General features: G+C 41.1%; 1 protein-coding gene across 1 annotated transcript in view; it reads right to left on the bottom strand.

The window, feature by feature from the left end:
* Window positions 1-23282, bottom strand: part of LOC123729048 (succinate--hydroxymethylglutarate CoA-transferase-like) — a 63266-nt gene that overhangs the window by 6241 nt on the left and 33743 nt on the right. The window lies entirely within an intron of this gene.

Below are 23282 nucleotides of genomic sequence, written 5' to 3'. Positions count from 1 at the left end.
TTGATCAGAGCTAGATGTTAGCCAGTCCTGATTCAGACCACCCATCAGGACAAACTCAGAATTGACATTCTGTGATAACAATTTGAAAATACAATCCAGAGAGCCAACAGTAGCAGATGGAGGTCTATAACAGCAAGATACAACAATATTTAAAGATGAGCCAAGGTTTAGGTTCAAAGACAGATACTCAAATTGCTTAGGTTTAGTAACAGAAGTCAGAACGACCACCGAGAACTTGTCTTTTACATATACAGCAACACCACCTCCCTTAGATTTACGATCTGTACAAAAAACATTGTAACCATTTATGTCAATATTTTCGTCTCTAATAGATTTTTTAAGCCTGGTTTCAGAAAGCATAAATACATCCGGGTCGGCAGTTGTTATCCATATATTCACAAAATCAAGCTTTGGCAGAAGACTTCTTACATTCATATGCAAAACTTCAGGCCACTGACTACTTAATTCGGCAGGGGTAAGAATGTCAGGACCTGGATTAGACTGGACATTTCCAGACAAAAGAAGCAGCAAGATAAGGGCAAGTCTAGATCGAGGGTTACAACATTTGGAGTTATAGACAGCACTTGAACGAGAATCCAAAATCACCAGTCTTTAACGCCACGTATTTCAGGAGATGTGTGAAGTACCAAGAGAACAGTCCTGACATGTAAGCGCAAGAGTCTGATTTCTCCCATATTGTTTGGGAGAAATGTGCATAGTTCTCATGTGCATTTCTGGAGCAAGCTTGGGGTTTCTCACAATACTCGAGGGAGAAACAATCATATATTTCCTCATTCACAGTGCAACGGGCTTTAAATGTATCGCCAACATTGTAAAAGCAAAGGGTAGACACCAGCAAAATGAACAGCAGCATCATGTTTGTTAAATGCCCTAAAAGTCACTAATCAAATAGTTCAACCGCTGATCAAAAAAAGTCAGCGATGTATGCGTATGATGTAGATGAGCAAAGGTCCGGGGAGAGAGAGAGAAAGTGGCGAGGGCACCTGTACAATAATGGGAGAGACAGACCAGGGCAGGCGGTGAGCAGGCAGTCAGACAGGCAGAGAGCTCTAGTCAACAGCGCTCATGGATCCTTGGTCGGCAGGATGTTCTAGGGGTGATGAGAGGTGTTGGGTTTGCGCCAGAAATAGTGTTTTCCTTGATGGCCAAAAAGCTACATTTTAGTCTCATCTGACCAGAGTACCTTCTTCCAAATGTCTGGGGAGCCTCCAACATGCCTTTTGGCAAATACCAAACGTGTTTGCTTGTTTCTTTCTTTAAGCAATGGCTTTGTTCTGACCACTCTTCCGTAAAGCCAAGCTCTGTGGCGTGTACGGCTTAAAGTGGTCCTATGGACAGATACGCCAATCTCCGCTGTGGAGTTTTGCAGCTCCTTCATGGTTATCTTTGGTCTCTTTGTTGCCTCTCTCATTAATTCCCTCCTTGCCTGGTCTGTGAGTTTTGGTGGGTGGCACTCTCTTGGCAGGTTTGTTGTGGTGGCATATTCTTTACATTTTTTAATAATGGATTTAATGGTGCTCTGTGGGATGTTCAAAGTTTCGGGATATTTTTTATAACCCAACCCTGATCTGTACTTCTCCACAACTTTGTCCCTGACCTGTTTGGCAAGCTCCCTTGGTCTTCTAGGTGGCGCATTGCTTAGTTGTGTTGCAGACTCTGGGGCCTTTTAGAACAGGTGTATATATACTGAGATCATGTGACAGATCATGTGACACTTAGATTGCACACAGGTGGACTTTATTTAACTAATTATATGACTTCTGAAGGTAATTGGTTGCACCAGATCTTGTTTAGGGGCTTCATAGCAATGGGGTGAATACTTATGCACGCACCACTTTTCCATTTATTTATTTTGTATTTATTTTTTCCATTTCACTTCACCAATTGAAACTATTTTGTGTATGTCCATTACATGACATCCAAATAAAAATCAATTTAAATTACAGGTTGTAATGCAACAAAATAGGAAAAATGCCAAGGGGGATGAATACTTTTGGCACTTTACTCACATCAATCCAGCCATCCTCTACAGACCTGACAAGAAACCAGACATTATATTAACGATGGACTCCAATGGAAAGCTTATAGTAGAAAATAAACTTTTCCCAAATAAGAAGTTGTCAAAGTTATGGTACCCCACAACAGAGAGAGCTATGGAGCTCTTGACTGTGGCCCAACTTGGCTCTCCAAGCCATATCATAATTCACATAGGGACCAATGAACTGCATGCCCAACAGGAGAGGGTGGCCATATCTCTAAGGTGAGTGATAGAGAGGGGCTACACCATCTTCCCCTTTGCAAAGATTGTAATATATATACTGCTCCAGAGGAGAGATTTCCACCCTACCTCCATCCAGAGAGTAATTTCCAGCCTCTCTCGGGACTGTGTGCTATGGCCCAACATACACCTGGCCTACCATCCCACACTCAGCCTGGACTGTCTTTACAACAATGTACACCTGCACATAGAGGCAGTCCCTATTTTTCGCCAGGACATTAAAAGATGTTGCTCTGGGTGGCCAGTCTACACCGCACAGGAGCAGCAGACCAGCCACCAACTCCCTGAGACAAATTTACATTTACATTTACGTCATTTAGTAGACGCTCTTATCCAGAGCGACTTACAAATTGGTGCATTCACCTTATGATATCCAGTGGAACAACTACTTTACAATAGTACATCTATATCTTTTTTTTTGTGGGGGGGGGGGTAGAAGGATTACTTTATCCTATCCCAGGTATTCCTTAAAGAGGTTGGGTTTCAGACGCTCTTTTAGACCTGCATCCGGTAGCCCTTCACAGATACTGGAGAACAGCCAGCAACACTCCTCCCCACACCACCTTCTACCACTTCTCTCCCAGGAACTGCATGCAGATACACTAAGCTATGCCCAAGCCGTACACAATAAAAGAGGCCCCACGCAGAGTTTGGAGCATTGCCGGCCACACTGCCCTCCACACCACCCTCTTCAATTCCCCCTAAAACCTCCCTACCATGCTACCAGACCAGGCCCACCTCAGCACAGCTTTAGCAGACTCAGCACACCTCAGCATAGCTCAACCAGACCCGGTGAATCACAGCAAAGCTCTACTAGACCCGGCCTGCCTCAGCACAGCACTACCAGACCTGGCTCATCACAGCAGAGCTCAACTAGACCCGGTCTATCACAGCACATCTCTACCAGACCCGTCCCATCACATTGCAGCTCATCCAGACCCGGCCCGCCTCAGCACAGCTCTACCAGACCCAGCCCGCCTCAGCACAGATCTACCAGACCAGGCCCACCTCAACTCTGCCCAGCTCCACACAGCACTGACCACTACCCTAGGGTCTGGCAAAACACTGTTGTGGGTAGCGCACCACATGATGCAGTCCACACTATATATCAGTCACATCATCAGCCTACATATGCTGAGAGTTTGGGGCTTCACCAGCCACACTTCCCCCACACCACCCTCCTCAATTCCCCTGACAACCTCCCTCCTTTGCTAGTTTTGGTTAACCTCCCTACTCCCATCCCCAGGACTAGCATGGGACAGTTCTGCCCCCATGGCAGCCCAAACCCAGAAACAGGAGCCACACCAAGACCTCCTGTGCACACCCAGAATGGAGCATTGGCAGCCACCATGGTCCTCTGCAGCAGCCCCAATCCTTTGGCGGGAGCTCCATCCGGGTGGACTGAGCTCTGCTCCAGTTCTTGCCCCAGCCCCTGCATCCAGCGACTTGAGGGAGGCCTGTCAAATGTTCATTCTGCTCTGCTTTCACGTGGTTGGCCAAGGACCTTGGCAAAGTCTCAGCTCACTCAACAAATAGCTGCAGATGACCCTATCGCTGTTAGCTCTTATGGGAATGAGCCTGTTTGGCCTACCACTTGGCGGATGAGCCTTTGTTGCTCCTAGACATTTCCACTTCACAATAACAGCACTTACAGTTGACAAAGGCAGCTTTAGCAGGGCAGATATTTGACAAACTGACTTGTTGGTAAGGTGGCATCCTGTGATCGTGCAACATTGAAAGTCACTGAGCTCTTCAGTAAGGCCATTATATTACCAATGTTTTTCTATGGAGATTGCATGGCGGTGTGCTCGATTTTATACACCTGTCAGCAGCGGGTGTGGCTGAAATAGCCGAATCCACTAATTTCAAGGGGTGTCCACATACTTTTGTATATATAGTGCATCTCAATTAAGAAAGCTAAATCAAGCTACCTTTTAAGCTCTATCTCTGACTATCTCTGATCTTTCAACATTTTGGAAAACAGTAAATGCACTAAAGCGTAGACATTCCTCTTCTCCCCTGGTTAAATAAGTTCTGTCTGACTCTGGCATCATAACTAAGGTGAATAGGATAAGCAATGCTTTTTATCATAATTTTATCATCTCAGCAGGATTTTTATTTGAGTGAAACGGTGGTGTAGTTGACCCTGGTCAGTCAATTCACTGCTCTGCCAGCCTCTAACTGACTCGAAGGTTAACCCATCAACTTCTAGTGAATCTTTGTTTTTATTTCAACAATTTACTCTCGGTGATGCTAGATGCCTTGCTTAAGATAGATTTCTTTAAATCCTAGTACTAGTACAAGCACATTTTCAGCACCACGCTACGTTCTAAAATGTTCTCTCATGTATTTATTTCCCTTTGCTACTACTGGTATGTAATTTACATTGGGAGCTAGTTGCAGGTGGAAATGTAACTTACTATTAGCTAATGACTGTATTGGACGTTCTGAATCAGGCAACCCATCTCCAAGGAATGGGGTGGCAGTTATCCTAGTGGTTAGAGTATTGGGCCAGTAACTGAAAGGTTGCTAGATCAAATCCCCGAGCTGACAATGTAAAAATCTGTTCTGCCCCTGAACAAGGCAGTTAACCCAATGTTCTTAGGCCATCATTGTAAATAAGAATTTGTTCTAAACTGACTTGCCTAGTTAAATAAAGGTATAAAGGAAAGTATGTGGTTTATATTAGTCTGATAATTTTGCATCTGTCAACTCTTTTTGCCAAAGTACTGGGAAGAAATGCTAATCTGGATTGGCCATCTCATGCCTTTATGCTCTTGTTTGTATCCAGCCACCATCAAATTGCTCTGGGGTTAGATAACTGTGGCCACAATAGATCAGGGAGGAATGCATACTGGGATATGGAGGGGAGGGGTACTTGGGGTGAACATATTCATCTCAGGCAGCCCAGGGGTCGACCACAGCGACCATGATCTAAAAGCCTCAGATGTGACATTATGCACTGACCACAAGCCACACATAACACCACCCCAAGATATTAGGGGACAGGGACACAAATATGCCACAACTCTCTGTCTATTGGAAGAATAACAGTACATCAAAATACCACAGGGAGAGAAATGAGCATAGGCATTGCCTTGTCCGATTCCTGAAAGCATTTAGGAATGTACGAGGGTTAGAAAAGAAATTGTTGCAAGAAAGAATTCCCTGAATCACAATAAAGGGATATAAACAATTGTGTAATTTGAGTTACCTCCCAAAATCACATCCTATGTGCGAATTGGTATCATCCAAGGGACACAGAGTCTAAGACTGGGCAGTAAACCATATTTCACTATATACGGGTATTGATGCTGTGGTGGCTAATTACTGCATTACCAAATGAGGAGAGTTACAAACTTCACACACCAGTCAGAGTTATACTTAAACTACATCTTTGATAATTAAGAGCTTTGTATTAGCAATGACTTTCAATGATGCACTATCTCTAATGAACCATTGAAAGTGACAACTCAAAAGTACAAAGATCTTTTATAGCCAAGATACTCCCCTCTCAACCTACATGACGAAGCACAGATCTTAGGAACAGTTCACAAAGAAAGACTTTTACTTGAGAGAGGAGTATCCCATAGCAAGATAGCATTCGCTATAAATTATTGTTCAGTTTGGTCCCTAAGACAAGGTTCTAATCTCGTTCCTGGTACGGTATAGAATTAGCTCATGTTCTCTGGAATGCTCTTTAGGTTTTATCACCCAAAGACATCATAAATCTCCTCCGTCAGTGTTATCTCATAGAGGCCCTCCTCAGTAAAACACACACAGAATAGTTAACAGAATACTCTATTCTGTCGAATAAAACAACCATACAAGCATTATAACAGCATTATAATACAAGCATTATAACAGAATCTTGCAATTTTCCACGACAATGCACAGACCAGTTTAGATTTTTACTAACGATATTTCAATGTTTGGTTTGTTAAAATGTAATATAAATGTAATAACTGAGTGATGAAACTCAAAAAAGTATGACAATCATCTGTTCTTACCGCCAGTAAGAGACTACTAACAGCTTAGAGCTGCTAATTTGCTAGCAAGAGCTTGTTCACATGTACTTTTGTGCCATGAATAGTTCCTTTGAGGCAGTGCTGGTGCCAAAAGCACCCTAGAAATTGGTACGAGGGCCCTTGTGGTGAAAGTAAGAACTGCCATTGAATCCACTGAAAATGCATGGTCATAAAGCAGAATAATTATACTGATAAAAGAAAAGTGACTTTTTCACAAAATAGAGGCATACAAAGACAAAACAAATGTGGTACAGTGTGGAAATGATAACAAATGAGTGAAGGAAATTCAGAGATGGATGAAAATGCTGGAAAAACTGTTTTGTTGAAGTTTGATTGAAAAGTTTAAACAATCAGAAGAGAGAAAGTCCCTTTAAAACCACTTAGAATTATATTTATACCCCTTATTCCACATTTTGTTGTGGTACAACCTGAATTCAAAATGGATTAAATATATTTAATCCATTTACACACAATGCCCCATAATGACAAACTGACAACGTTTTTAGGCATTTTTGTAAATTTATTGAAAATTAAATACAGAACTATCTAATTTACATACGTTTTCTGTGACGTTACTATGAAGGATCAGGAGACAGGGGCAGGAATGCGTAATATAGGTTTTTATTAAGCCCAAATTACGGCGTGCCGTGTAAAGGCAAGGGGACGAAGACCAAACAAACACATAACAAAATATAGGGTAGAAACCCAAAACAAAAGAGCGAGGAGTACCTTGAATAAATAACACAAGTGCACAATGATTAACACACGGGACGAGACCTGTAATCATCTGCGCAATCCACAATGGCACAAAAGCCAAAACACACAGCACAGGTACTCACACACACCAACGGACATTGTAACAATAATCAAAAGCACCATGGTGAACAAAGGGCACATATATACAAATACAATCAGTGGGAATAGGGGCCAGGTGTGCGCAATGAAAGTTCCAGAGGCATCCGTGACAGTACCCCCCCTGACGCGCTGCACTAGCAGCGCAACAACACCGGTCTCGAGGACAATCACCGGAACGCAGTGCGGGTCGACCAGGACCCGATGCAGCTGCCAAAGTTGCGTTGTCGTCGGACGGGCCAGTTGTCGCTGCGAAAGTTGCGGCGGTGTCAGACGGACCAGTAGCAGTGGCGTCGGACAGACCGGTTATGGCGACGTTGGACGGGCCAGTTGTGGATGCTGAAGTTGCTTAGTCGGATGGACACGTTGTGGCGACTTCGGACGACCCAGTTGCAGCTGCCGAAGTTGCGGCGGTGCTGGACAGACCAGTAGCAGCGTCGTCGGATGGGCCATTCCTGCTGTCTCCCTCAATGGTCGATTATTCTGTCACGTTGGTATGAAGGATCAGGAGACAGACGCAGGAATGCGTAATATGGGTTTTTAGTAAGCCCAAATTACGGCGTGCCGTGTAAAGTCACGGGGACGAATACCAAACAAACAAAATACAGGGTAGAAACCCAAAACAAAAGAGCGAGAGTACCTCAATTAAAATAACACAAGCGCACAATGATTAACACACGGGACGAGACCCGGAATCATCTGTGCAATTCACAATGGCACGAAAGCCAAAACACACAGCACAAGTACTCACACGCACCAACGGACATTGTAACAATAATCAAAAGCACCGTACAGTGGTTCCTCCTTTAAAAGTTGCATCATATTGCGGCACACCCTGCTTGCTGCTGCAGCATTCTGTGGCACGTCACTTAATTCTCAGCCATGTCTTCTGTTATTGCAAGTTATTGCTAGTTTGACCACCAGAGGGCATCTTTGAGAAGCATTTGATACTATTCCATATTGGCATTACCAGAGAATTTAAAACCTTTTTTGTAATTTCATAGTATATGTGATTGATTTGAATACATTTTGCTTAATTCATTTGATTAATACTTTGGTGTTTCCATTTAGAGAAAAATTGACAGTTTGTTAATTCAGACCGTTTCGCTCATGGAGCGCACACTGGATGTTCGGGCCGAGGAGTAGAGTTGATTTGAGCGTTCTGGCCTTACAATGGCAGCCAAGCACCCAAGCTAATGTTGGCTAGCTACTTCCAGTCACAAATGAGACCACTCTAACCATTTTACTCACCCTAGCAGAGCTGGTAAGGCAGTTTTTGTGTTAACCTCTTGGGGCTAGGTGGGACGCTAGCGTGCCACCCGTGGTGCACTCCATCAACAGCAGGTGCATTTCAAGAGCGGCAAATTTGAATCCAAATAAATGTCAAAATTCAAATTTTTCAAATATACAACTATTTTACACCATTTGAAAGATAAACATCTCCTTAATCTAACCACGTTTTACGATTTCAAAAAGGTTTTACGGCGAAAGCATAAATTTAGAGTATGTTAGGACAGTACATTTACAAGAGTTGTGTGTAATGTTTTGTCAAGTCAAAGACAGGGTCACCAAAACCATAAAACCAGCTAAAATGATGCACTAACCTTTTACAATCTCCATCAGATGACACTCCTAGGACATTATGTTAGACAATGCATGCATTTTTAGTTCTATCAAGTTCATATTTATATCCAAAAACAGCGTTTTACTATGGCATTGATGTTGAGGAAATCGTTTCCCCTCCAATAACCGGCAGTCAAGTCAGCGTAACAAATTAAATAATTAAAATTAGAAAACATTGGTAAAATATTATATTGTCATTTAAAGAATTATAGATTTACATCTCTTGAACGCAATCAACTTGCCAGATTTAAAAATAACCTTACTGGGAAATCACACTTTGCAATAATCTGAGCACTGCGCCCAGAAAAATACGCGTTGCGATACAGACTAGACGTCATGTTGGGGAGATCTAAAATCGAAAATACTATGTAAATAATCCATTACCTTTGATTCTCTTCATCAGATGTCACTTCCAGGTATCACAGGTCCATAACGAATGTAGTTTTGTTCAAAAAAGCTCATCATTTATGTCCAAAAATCTCCGTCTCGTTAGCACATGATGTAAGCCAGCCGGACGTCTCGTCATGAACGAGGGGAAAAATATATTTCCGTTCGTTCAAACATGTCAAACGTTGTATAGCATAAATCATTAGGGCCTTTTTAACCAGAACATGAATAATATTCAAGGTGGACGAATGCATACTCTTTTATAACGTATTGGAACGAGGGTACCCAACATGAACTAGCGCCAGGTGTCTAATGGGACATCAACGTTCCATGGCTCTTGTTCGGTCAGATCTCCCTCCAGAAGACTCAAAACACTTTGTAAAGGCTGGTGACATCTAGTGGAAGCAATAGGAAGTGCCAAAATATTCCTAAACCCCTGTGTTTTTCAATGGGATAGGTTTAAAGTCAATACAACACATCAGGTATCCACTTCCTGTCAGAAAATGTCTCAGGGTTTTGCCTGCCAAATGAGTTCTGTTATACTCACAGACACCATTCAAACAGTTTTGGAAACTTTAGAGTGTTTTCTATCCATATATAATAAGTATATGCATATTCTAGTTACTGGGTAGGATTAGTAACCAGATTAAATCGGGTACATTTTTTTTATCCAGACGTGCAAATGCTGCCCCCTAGACCCAACAGGTTAACCAGGGCGTTGGTGACTGTAAATGTGCTGCTGGAAACAATGTAATCCCGCTTTTTTTCCGACAACGGCCATATTCAACGGGTGTTGAGCGATCGTAAAGTAATTACTCTGTGCTCTGGTACACTCAGACAGAGCAGAGTGCTCTGAAATCGGTGTAGATAGTAGGCTGGACACCTCTTTTCTGATAAAAACGAGTTCATTGCATCCGCCGTGGAGCCCAGTTTCATAATATGACCATATTTCCCAGCTGTTTGCCATCATTTTGAAGTAATCGTGAAAAAACAGGCCTTATTTTTGTGCATTTTTCACCCTGCCAGCTACTATTAGTTCTATTGAGCACCGTGGCACCAACTCGCCTTCCGAATGTTCTATTCCCAGCTTATTGTTCAACGTCACAATGTCTGCTTCGCTATTGTTGGCAATGAGACCTGCTCACGTTGTTTTATAGTTAAAATTTAAACAACAAAATGTAAACAACAAAAAAAAAATATTGGATCTCTTCGGTCTTCAAATCGTGACCTATGGGATAAATATAGGCATGTCTGTCTATTTCGCCAAATATCTTGCAATGTGTATATTTTTATATTTTTTCAAGTCGGGTGTAACCGGTGTGAAATGGCCAGCTAGTTAGCGGGGTGCGCGCTAATAGCATTTCAAACGGTGACATCAAAAGCTGCTGCTTTTGTGGAGCAATGGGTAACGATGCTTCAAGGGTGGTTGTTTATGTGTGCAGAGGGTCCCTGGTTCGAGCTCAGGTTGTTCGAGGAGAGGGACGGAAGCAAAACTGTTACACGGGCACCATTTTAATCAGGAGAATCTCCTCTTTGTAAGTCTGGGCAGCGAGCTCGTTTGTCATCGATAGGTAGACCAGAAATATTCAGAAGTATTTATTTTTTCCCTACTTTTTCATTACACAGACATAAGCACAGTTGACACCATCGAGGTGCGGATGTTTACTTTCTACACAAGTTGTTTTTTCCAGTTTCGACCGATGAAAAGATTGTAGTGGTTAATAAAGAGATACATTTTTAATGGAATTCTAAGCATCACTCCAGTCAAAACAGGCTCTGTGAACGTTCGATTCCATTAATTTGCTATGGGCTCGCGCTAGTGTTCCAGTTTAGCCAACGTTCTGAAGCCGTTTTTCAGCCTTGGGTGAATTTTGACTTGCTCTATTGTCCAGCCTTTAGATAGCCAGAGCGAATTTAGGAAGGCACCCGAATGTCTATTGAGAAAGCACAACGACTATAACATTTATCTAAGCTAAGAATGACAAGAATAATCCAGTCAATAAATGTTGGGTAGTTAGATAGCCTATAGTAAATATAGTGGCAAGTTTGATGTATAACTACTAACATTAGGTAGCTAGCTAACATACTGCTGTAATGATATGCTATGTGGTTCGTAAGGACAGCTAACAAATTGTCAGCCAACATAACGTGTAAGGTAACTTATATGAAAAGTCATTACTTTATTACATTGAGTAGCAAGCTACACCTTGGTCGTTAGGGGGGTTTCACACCTAGCTCGGATATTAGACTATTCTTTAGTAAAGGTTGAATAGTCAATTGTTCAGCTATTTGCCCTCCTCCCCAACTTGCAATACATTTCTGTTCCCATCTCATTCCTTTCCCTCTTCCACGTGTCATCATTCTGCTCCTGAGTGGCTTGCTTGTGGGCGTGCTGGCAGGATATGGCAGCATCTTCGGTTGTGCGTCAAGAATTCTCCATACAGTAGCACGTTTGTATGAAATGTGGTTATTCACAGGCAAATTGTTATATGTTATGGAGGTACATTTGTGTCTTTTTGTCGAGAGAAAAACCTTTTTTATTTTCAATCAAAAATAATTGTTCTGAAAGGAACTTTTTTCCGCCCCAAGGAAGTCAAAGCGAACACCTACGAAGATGACATCTCAGGTAAGCAGCATTGGGCTATATTGACGTATCCTAAAAATGACATCTGCTGCTTTAGATTGAACGGTTATATCTCAGTTATTGCATTCATATCTATAAAAAAATAAGCTGTTTTCTTTACTTTCAGAGAGCGAGCTGACCAAGGGGTCGAAAATGTAGATATTGCCAGATGTTCACTGTCTGAGGAACAGGCCTTGGAAGCTTTATTGCTGGCAAAAGTGTCCATAACCAGAGGTAAATAAACTGTTCTGTGTTCTTTTTCTCCGTCTCTGCCTGTCTTGTTGTACATGGAACCTGCCTCACATGCATGAATTAAAAAACCCTTAAGATGTCAGCTGCTAATTTTCAGATTTACACCACATAAACATACATTTTCACTGGACTATCTGTTGCTGCCAAGTCATGATTTCCCTGGGGGTTGGCCTTGCAATAACCAAGTGGTGAGACACATAGCCCTCTATATTTAAATGTTTCAGGTACACTCCGATAGGTGTCTGCGTCACATACAGTATCTTCTATTGACGTTATCTTCTATTGTTTGTCCTCATGTCTCTGTTTTTCAGCATAAAGTACTCTGTAGCCACTTAGTGTGGACACCAGTTGAGACCACACACACACAATAACAGTCTCTCTTCTTCATTTCATCCCCTCTTCCCTTCTCCCTATATCCTCTAGTTTATATCAGCTGTTTTGATGTACCCCTCCAGCATCTGAACTGGCTGACAGAGGGCATAGCATAATCATAGGTGAGATGTCACTTGGTCGAGTCAACAGGAAGTATTATTAAAGAGATGCTTTAAATTGAAATACAGACAGAGATGTAGTAGTCCCAGAGTTAATGATCCAAGGTCAGTTTTGTATTTCACCTCCTGATTTAAGATGAATGACCGTGTTAGAATAAAAAAACAAGGCTTAATCATTCTGTCTCTCTATCCATTTGTCACTCGTCTGCAGGTATGTTTTCATGTGAGAGAGGAAGCCTGTCCCATCATCGCCACATCACCTGCTCTTAGAATAACCTTCGGGATAACTGATGGCCCAAGGCTGGTTAGGAGACACCGCAATTGTGATGAACTGAGAGAATATTAGGGTAGCACTGTAATTCATTAATCATATGCTCTCTGCCGCTGTTCTTACCTCTTTCCCTTTCTGTCTTCTACACCTCTCTCCCCACCTCGTCTTTCTTCCTCGTTTTATAATGCACACCATATGTACATTGAAGTACAGATTTAACTTGTACTTATAATATTACAATTATCATAACTGTAATGCATTTATGTATTTATAACACCTGGACAATGAACTTCTTTCAATGAAGCATTTCACATTCTCCACATTCTTCTAACCGAAAGGTTGCAAGATCGTAATCCCTGAGCTGACAAGGTAAAAATCTGTCATTCTGCCCCTGAACAAGGCAGTGCACTGTTTCTAGGCCGTCATTGAAAATAAGAATTTGTTCTTAAACTGACTTGCCTAGTTAAACAAAGGTAAAAAAAACGATCCTGTGTCATCAGATTAATGCAGATGAAGGGAGTTAGATATGCATTTTTTTTCTTCTGTATATATAAATTACAAATCAATCATGTTTCTAGTCAATTGCATAGATGTGTAATCATTGATGTCCCGGGAGCAGGAGTGGTAAACACTGTTGAAGTGTATAATTGTAATACATACATGCAGACACAGCATCCTTCAAATAATGGAGTTTGATATGACTGAAAAATAATTTCTCAGAGATTCATACCTTTATTTGCCAAGAAAGACTACATGATCAGTGAATATATACAATGTACAGGCCACAATGTGGGAATCTCATGCGTGGTAATAACTACAGTACATGTGTATATAGGACTTGCATCCTTGGCACAATAAAGTTATTATATTCTACTCTATCCATAGGCTTCATTAATGTCATTCAGACTTGAAGTTGATACAACAACTATGATAGCTGAGGTTCATAGATTGGTATGAATATTAGTTCAGAACCTAACATTTTAGGGTCCATACACAGATCGGCTACATACTGTAGCTAGCTACACATCCATAGGCATACAGTTATTTTTATCCTTCACTACACAATAAGAAAGTAAATAGTTAGCTAGCTATGTTACTTCAGCTGCATTGCAAGGCAAGCTTACACAATTGTACATTCAATTTGCAGTAAATGCTTTAGCTAGCTAGATTATTTACATCCACTGATTCACAAGATGACAGCCTGGTTTGCTGGTTTTCTCAGGTGTCCCTAAAACATTAAACAACACGGATTTCAAATTCATTCTCCTAACACTAGCTAATGTTAGTTAACTTGCTAAATTGCGATTTTTGTAAATTAACTTTGTGACAAAAAAATATGTACAAACGTTTGTCTCTACATTAACTAACATATTCCTCTCAATTGTACATTTTTAGCTTGATTCGTTATGATGTTATAACAACTTACATCTGGTTCCACCGTAATGTTTTTTCAGCCATCTTTGTTGGAAAATGCCACAAGACAATGGTGGCTCGCGTCACTCGAAATGATTGGTCATATAAAAACCTTCGGAACCAAATGAGTGCTCTAACTCCCCCTTGTGTTGGTCTGGAGCAATGGAGCCATGGCGCTGGATACCTTTAAGTCCCGAGGTGCAAGCTCGTAACTTTCAAAGGAGGAGCCACTGTATATACTGTACAAATACAATCAGTGGGAATAGGGGCCAAGTGTGTGCAATGAAAGTTCCAGAGGGATCCGTGACATATTCACACCCCTGAGTCAATACTTTGTAGAAGCACCTTTAGCAGTGATTACAGCTAAGTATGTATGGGTACTTCTAATAGCTTTGCACACCTTGATTGTATAATAGCATTTGCCTTGTGTTTTAGGTTATTGTCCTGCTGAAAGGTGAGTTAGTCTCCCAGTGTCTGTTGGAAAGCAGACTGAACCATGTTTTCCTCTAGGGTTTTGCCTGTGCTTATAGCTGTATTTAATTTATTTTATCCTAAAAAATGCCCTAGTCTTTGCCAACGACAAGAATACCCATGACATGATGCAGCCACCACCATGCTTGAACATTTGAAGAGTAGTACTCTATGATGTGTTGTGTTGGATTTGTCCCAAACATAACACTTTGTATTATGGACAAAAAAATAAGAATTCTTTGCCCATTTTTTAAAAAAGTAATTAAGTGCCTTGTTGCAAACAGGATGCATGTTTTGGAATACTTTTTTAAATTCTATACAGGCATCCTTCTTTTCACTCTGTCATTTAGGTTAGTAAGGTGGAGTAACCAAATTGTTGTTGATCCATTCTCATATCACAACAAGTCAATTCTATAACTGTTTTAAAATCACCATTGGCCCGGTGAAATCCCTGAGCAGTTTCTTTCCTCTCCGGCAACTGAGTTAGGAAGTATGCCTGTAATTTGTAGTGACTGGGTGTATTGATACGCTATCCAAAGCCGTGTTAATAACTTCACCATGTTCAAAGGGATATTCAGCATCTGCTTTTTTATTTGTACACATATACCAATCGTGCCCTTCTTTGTGAGGCATTTAAAAACCTTCCTGGTCTTTGTGCTAGATTCTTTGCTTGAAATTCACTACACGATTGAGGGACCTTACAGATAATTCTAAGTGTGGGGTACAGAGATGGAGTAGTCATTCAAGAATCATGTTAAACACTATTATTGAACATACAATGAGTCCATGCAACTTATTATGCGATAAGTTAAGCAGAATTTTACCACTGAACTTATTTATGCTTGCCATAACAAAGGGGCTGAATCAAATCAAACTTTATTTGTCACACGTGCCGAATACAACAAGTGTAGACCTTAGCTTACTTACAAGCCCTTAACCAACAGTACAGTTCAAGAAGAGTTAAGTAAATATTTACCAGATAAACTAAAGTAAAAAATTCTAAAAAGTAACACAATAACATAACAATAACGAGGCTATATACAGGGGATACCGTTACCGAGTCAGTGTGCAGGGGTACAGGTTGGAGGTCATTTGTACATGTAGGTAGGGTTGAAGTGACTATGCATAGATAATAAACAGCGAGTATCAGCAGTGTACAAAACTAATGGAGGGGGGTCAATGTAATAGTCCGGTGGACATTTGAATAATTGTTCAGCAGTCTTATAGCTTGGGGGTAGAAGCTATTAAGGAGCCTTTTGGTCCTAGACTTGACTTGGCACTCCGGTACCTCTTGCCGTGTAATAGCAGAGAAAACAGTCTATGACTTGGGTGACTGGAGTCTCTGACAATTTTATGGGCTTTCCTCTGACACCGCCTACTATATACAGTGCCTTGCAAAAGTATTCATTCCCCTTGGCGTTTTTCCTATTTTGTTGCACTACAACCTGTAATTTAAATTTAATTTTATTTGGATTACATGTAATGGACATACACAAAATAGCCCAAATTGGTGAAATTAAATGAAAAAAATAACTTGTCTCAAAGAATTCTGAAAACTAAAAAATGGAAAAGTAGTTATGTATTCACCCCCTTTGCTATGAAGCCCCTAAAATAGATCTTGTGCAACTAATTACCTTCAGAAGTCACATAACTAGTTTACGGGATAGGCGTCCCGCTAGCAGGAGACCTGTGGACAACTTCCGGTGAAGTTGGAGGGTGGCAATTCAAATAAATAATCATAACATTTATGGATATTAAACATTTAGGTACATACAAGTGTCTTATATCAGACAAAATCATAAATTCTTGTTAATCTAACTGCACTGTCCGATTTACAGTAGGCTTTACAGCAGAATCATGCCATGCGATTGTTTGAGGACAGCGCCCCACATAAAAATATTTTTCCACCGGCACAGGTTCTATAAATTCACAAACAACGATTAAATATTCACTTACTTTTTGAAAATCTTCCTCTGATTTGTCATCCAAAGGTTCCCAGCTACAGCATGTAGTGTTTTTGTTAGATAAAATCTTTCTTTATATCCCAAAAAGTCAGTTTATTTGGCGCCATCGATTTTAGTAATCCACTCATTCAACAGGCAGAGAAAGGAATCCAAAAAGCTTCCGCTAAACTTTGTTAAAACAAGTCAAAATACATTTCAATTTAATCCTCAGATACCCTAAAATGTAATTAAACTCTAATATTTCATACATCAATAGGAAAGCGATATTATCAGGTGCGCCTCATCATCGAGCGCACACACACACGTTTCCAACTCTGTATCCCTGATGTAAAACTCAATATTCTTACTCGTTTGGGAAGAAACAAGCCTGAAACCTTGAACGAAGACTACTGACACCCAGTGGAAGCCATAGGAATTGCATACTGGGAGCTGGATGAATTTATTTCCCTATACGTTTCATCGGAAGAGCAAGGGATCTCAACAAAAAATATTCAGGATGGTTTTTCTTTGGATTTTCTCCTGCCATATCTATTACTCTCCTACATTATTTTAACATTTCTACAAATTTCAGAGTGTCTTCTTTCCAACAGTACCAATTATATGCATATCCTGGCTTCAGGGCCTGAGCAACAGGCAGTTTACTTTGGGCACGTCAGTCAGACAGGAAGTGGAGAAAAATAGACCCTAGCCTGAAGAAGTTTTTAAATAAAGTCCACCTGTGTGCAATCTAAGTGTCAAATGATCTGTCACGTGATTTCAGTGTATATATAAACCTGCTCTGAAAGGCCCCAGAGTCTGCAACACAACTAAGCAAGGCGCACCACCAAGCAGACCAAGGAGCTCTCCAAACAGGTCAGGGACAAAGTTGTGGAGAAGTACAGAAGAACAGATGGGTTATGAAAAAATATCCGAAACTTTGAACATCCCACAGAGCACCATTTAAATCCTTTATTAAAAAATGAAACGAATATTGCACCACAACAAACCTGCCAAGAGAGGGCCACCCACCAACACTCACAGACCAGGCAAGGAGGGTATTAATCAGAGAGAGATTAAGTGACCAAAGATAACCGTAAAGGAGCTGCAAAGCTCCACAGCCGGAGATTGACGTATGTGTCCAGCCGGACACTCCACAGAGCTGGGCTTTACGGAAGAGTGGCCAGAAAAAAAGCCATTGCTTATTAAAGAAAAAAAATAAGCAAACATGTTTGGTTATCGCCAAAAGCCATGTGGGAGATTCCCCAAACATATGGAAATGTACTCTGGTCAGAAGAGACTAAAATGTAGCTTTTTGGCCATCAAGGACAACGCTATGTCTGACGCAAACCCAACACCTCTCATAACCCCGAGAACACCATCTCCACAGTGAAGCATGGTGGTGGCAACATCATGCTGTGGGGATGTTTTTCATCGGCAGGGACTGGGAAACTGATCAGAATTGAAGGAATGATGGATGGCGCTAAATACAGGGAAATTCTTGAGGTAAACCTGTTTCAGTCTTCCACAGATTTGACACAGGGATGGGGGTTCACCCTCTAGCAGGACAATAACCTTAAGCATACTGCTAAAGCAACACTCGAGTGGTTTAAGGGGGAAAATGTAAATGTCTTGGAATGGCTTTGTCAAAGCCAAGACCTCAATCCAATTGAGAATCTGTGGTATGACTTAGATTGCTGTACACCAGTGTAACCCATCCAACTTGAAAGAGCTGGAGCAGTTTTGCCTTGAATGGGTAAATATCCCAGTGGCTAGATGTGCCAAGCTTATAGAGACATACCCCAACAGACTTGCAGCTGTAATTGCTGTTAAATGTGGCTGTACAAAGTATTGACTTGGGAGGGTGAATAGTTAAGCACCCTGAAGTTTTCAGTTTTTTTGTCTTATTTCTTGTTTGTTTGACAATAAAAAAAACGTACATCTTCAAAGTGGTAGGCATGTTGCTCACATCGGCTACCGAGAGCATTATATCACTGTCATCCAGAATAGCTAGTGCTCTCGTGCATGCTTCAGTGTTGCAAGCCTCGAAGCGAGCATAGAAGGCATTTAGCTCATCTGGTAGGCTCGCGTCACTGGGCAGGTCGTGTCTGGGTTTCCCTTTGTAGTCCGTAATAGTTTTCAAGCCCTACCACATCCGACGAGCGTCAGAGCGAGTGCAATAGGATTCAATTTTAATCCTGTATTGACACTTTCCTTGTTTGATGGTTCGTCTGAGGGCATAGTGGGATTTCTTACAAGCATCCAGATTAGTGTCCTGCTCCATGAAAGTGGCAGCTCTAGCCTTTAGCTCGATGCGGATGTTGCCTGTAATCCATGGCTTCTGGTTGGGGTACGTACGGTCACTGTGGAACCACGTTGTCGATGCACTTATTGATGAAGCCGATGAATGAGGTGGTATACTCCTCAATGCCATTGGATGAATCCTGGAACATATTCCAGTCTGTGTTAGCAAAACAGCGTAGCATCCGCGTCATCTGACCACTTCTGTATTGAGCGAGTCACTAGTACTTCCTGCTTTAGTTTTTGCTTGTAAGCAGGAATCAGGAGGATAGTATTATGGTCAGATTTGCCAAATGGAGGGCGGGGAAGAGCTTTGTATGCATCTCTGTGTGTGGAGTAAAGGTGGTCTAGATTTTTTTTCCCCTCTGGTTGCACATGTGACATGCTGGTAAAAATTTGGTCAAACTGATTTAAGTTTGCCTGCATTAACCTCTTACATCTAGACGTTCCGCTAGCGGAACACCTGCTCAAATATCCAATGATGGGCGTGGCGCGAAATACAAACTCCTCTAAAATCCGAAAACTTCCATTTTTCAAACATATGACTATTTTACAGCATTTTAAAGACAAGACTCTCGTTAATCTAACCACACTGTCCGATTTCAAAAAGGCTTTACAGCGAAAGCAAAACATTAGATTATGTCAGCAGAGTACCCAGCCAGAAATAATCAGACACCCATTTTTCAAGCTAGCATATAATGTCACAAAAAACAAAACCACAGCACTAACCTTTGATGATCTTCATCAGATGACAACCCTAGGACATTATGTTATACAATCTATGCATGTTTTGTTCAATCAAGTTCATATTTATATCAAAAAACAGCTTTTTTACATTAGCATGTGACGTTCAGAACTAGCATACCCCCCGCAAACATCCGGTGATTTTACTAAATTACTCACGATAAACGTTCACAAAAAACATAACAATTATTTTAAGAATTATAGATACAGAACTCCTCTATGCACTCGATATGTCCGATTTTAAAATAGCTTTTCGGTGAAAGCACATTTTGCAATATTCTCAGTAGATGGCCCAGCCATCACGGCTAGCCATTTAGACACCGACCAAGTTTAGCCCTGACCAAACGCCGATTTACTATTACAAAAGTTTGATTACCTTTGGTGTTCTTCGTCAGAATGCACTCCCAGGACTGCTACTTCAATAACAAATGTTGGTTTGGTTCAAAATAATCCATCGTTATATCCAAATAGCGGCGTTTTGTTCGTGCGTTCAAGACACTATCCGAAGTGTAAATAATGGTCACGAGCATGGCGCAATTCGTTACAAAAGATTTCTAAATATTCCATTACCGTACTTCGAAGCATGTCAACCGCTGTTTAAAATCAATTTTTATGCCATTTTTCTCGTAAAAAAGCGATAATATTCCGACCGGGAATCTGCGTTTAGGTAAACAGACGAAAGAAAACAAAGCATGGGGTCGACGCGGGAACACGCCTGAGTCTCACAGTACTGTAACCAGCCACTACTCAAACACGCTACTTTTTTTCAGCCAGAGCCTGCAAAGCCACGATTCAGCTTTTTGCCGCCTTCTGAGAGCCCATGGGAGCCGTAGGAAGTGTCATGTAACAGCAGAGATCCTCTGTAATGGATAGAGATAATCAAGAAGGGCAAGAAATTGTCAGACAGGGCACTTCCTGCATGGAATCTTCTCAGGTTTTGGCCTGCCAAATGAGTTCTGTTATACTCACAGACAACATTCAAACAGTTTTAGAAACTTTGGAGTGTTTTCTATCCAAAGCTAATAATTATATGCATATTCTAGTTTCTGGGCAGGAGTAATAATCAGATTAAATCGGGTATGTTTTTTATCCGGCTTTGAAAATACTGCCCCTTAGCCATAACAGGTTAAAGTCCCCGGCCACTAGGAGCGCTGCTTCTGGGTGAGCATTTTCTTGTTTGCCTATGGCCTTACAGAGTTGGTTGAGTGCGGTCTTAGTGCCAGCATCAGTCTGTGGTGGTAAATAGACTGCTATGAATAATATAGATGAGAACTCTCTTGGTAGATAGTGTGGTCTACAGCTTATCATAAGGTATTCTACCTCAGGCAAGCAATACCTTGAGACTTCTTTAATATTAGACATCGCACTCCAGCTGTTATTGAAAAAAAGACACACACCCCCACCCCTCGTCGTACCAGACAGCTTCTCTGTTCTGCCAGTGCATTGAAAATCCCTCCATCTTTATATTATCCGTGTCGTCGGTCACCCACGACTCGGTAAAACATAAGATATTACAGTTCTTAATGTCCCGTTGGTAGGATAATCGTAATCGTATGTCATCAATTGTATTTTCAAATGATTGCATGTTAGCAAGTAGAATTGATGTTAATGGCAGTTTACTCGCTTGCCTATGGATTCTCAAAAGGCAGCCCGATCTGCGTGCTCTTTTCCTCCATCTTTTCTTCACGCAAATGACAGGGATCTGGGGAGAGCAGTATATCTTTCTCGTCGGAATCGTTAAAGGAAAAAGTTTCTTCCAGTTCGTGATGAGTAATCCCAGTTCTGATTTCCAGAAGTTATTTTAGGTCATAAGAGACAGTATCAGCAAAATGATGTACAAAATATGTTACAAACAACACAAAAAAAACTAACAAAATAGCACAATTGGTTACGGGCATGTAAAACGTCAGCACTCCTCTTCGGCGCCATCTAACAATGCATATTGACTCAAGACATTTCAATTTAAAACAATGTCTACAAACAAAATTCCACTTTGACATTATGCAATATTGTGTGTAAATTATTTAAAAATGATATTTTTATAAAGCAGAAATATTTTATAAAAGAATACTATACATTTTAATGACCTGTTACACAAATGAGGGATACTGCAGTTTTTATACCTTGGGTAGATCATACATTGGCTCTAGCATCTGATCGTTTCAAAGCTTTCCAACATACATTTATTAACATAATGTGATACGTGCCTTCCATGTTTATACCCCATCTCTTACCTCTGAGAAGTGTATATGTGGAAAACCTACCGTTGATGTAGAAATGTAGGACTTAACAGTTTCTGGCCAAGTAATGTTTGGCACAGAACGAGGGCATCAGATCTGGTGTGATAAAGGGATGAATTAGGGTCGGTTCATATAAAGAGATTTGAAGGACCCCTTAAGTTTATATTTTTGTTCAATCCATCTCCAATCAGCAGATAATATTTGTTGAGCTTTACTTTTCCCTTGACGTGCCACGATAAGACAATAGAAATGTTATACTAGAATGTTTCAGACATTTGTGGGAGGAAAAGGGATCTTTCTTAAAGATGAAGGGATGTGGCTCCTGCACTCTTTCAGGAGGACATTTATTTGTGGAGCTTTAGTGAATCTCAAATGTCCTCTTTACCTCAAAGTGCAAGTGAGGCTGCTCACATTCGAAGGATTGGGGTCCTTAAGTTCAGTGGGGCCTCCTGAGTTCAGGACCCATTGCCATCAAAATGTGTGTTGTAACGATGCCCTGAGGCAATGGCAAGCCAGTTGAATAATTAGTTCAATGAGTGCCTGTCAGTTAGGCCTAAATTGAATCCAACCTTCTTGTGGAATTTTAAAAAAAACACGTTCTATTTAAACAAGGCCTGCGTGTTAGACACATTACTCTGCATGCCTTATCAATTTACCCAAGTGGGGCTTCATTGTCACATGGGTCCCATATTACGATGTAAGCGAAACAAAGAGCATGACATAAACCATTCTCCAAAAGCAACAGTGTCATCCCTACGATTAATACGCAGCCAAAGAGCCTAACATGATCCAGCTTTGAACTCGCCCTGTCTGAGGGAACATGGCAACATGATGTCAGGAGAGACGCAAGTGCCGGGCCGATATGTAAACGTGCCCGTTCTTCGCACTCCATTGATTTCAATGGAATTACGTTCTTGGCGCCGCAACTGTCTGGTCTCCGCTCTTAAAAGGAGACAGAATCACTATTGATAGCCCCTGAATCAGGTCTCGTGTATTCAAGTCTCAGGCACTGTGGCGACTGGGTCTAATGGAGTGTGCTCCTAAAAGCAAAACCAAGTCCTATAAGAACAGAAAGCTTGTTGGCGCTAAAAAACACAGTTGACCAATGGTTGGTCATGGCCAATTCTTACTGATTAGCTGCATAAGAGTTGACTGTGGGAAATAGGTCATTCATTTTCTATAAAAAAATGAAATATAATGGATTTATTAACTACAACAACAACAAAAAACTATTCTTACAAAATATGGCATACACCATAATTTCATAACTGAAAAGTTTACCTGAAGGTTAAGAACAACCAACAGTTTGGCATATAGAAATGGTTGAGGTCAGACTGATCTCTTAAA

The sequence above is a fragment of the Salmo salar genome, chromosome ssa19 (genome assembly GCF_905237065.1).
Source record: "Salmo salar chromosome ssa19, Ssal_v3.1, whole genome shotgun sequence".
Classification (NCBI taxonomy): domain Eukaryota; kingdom Metazoa; phylum Chordata; class Actinopteri; order Salmoniformes; family Salmonidae; genus Salmo; species Salmo salar.
This window is presented reverse-complemented; position numbering and strand designations above follow the sequence as displayed.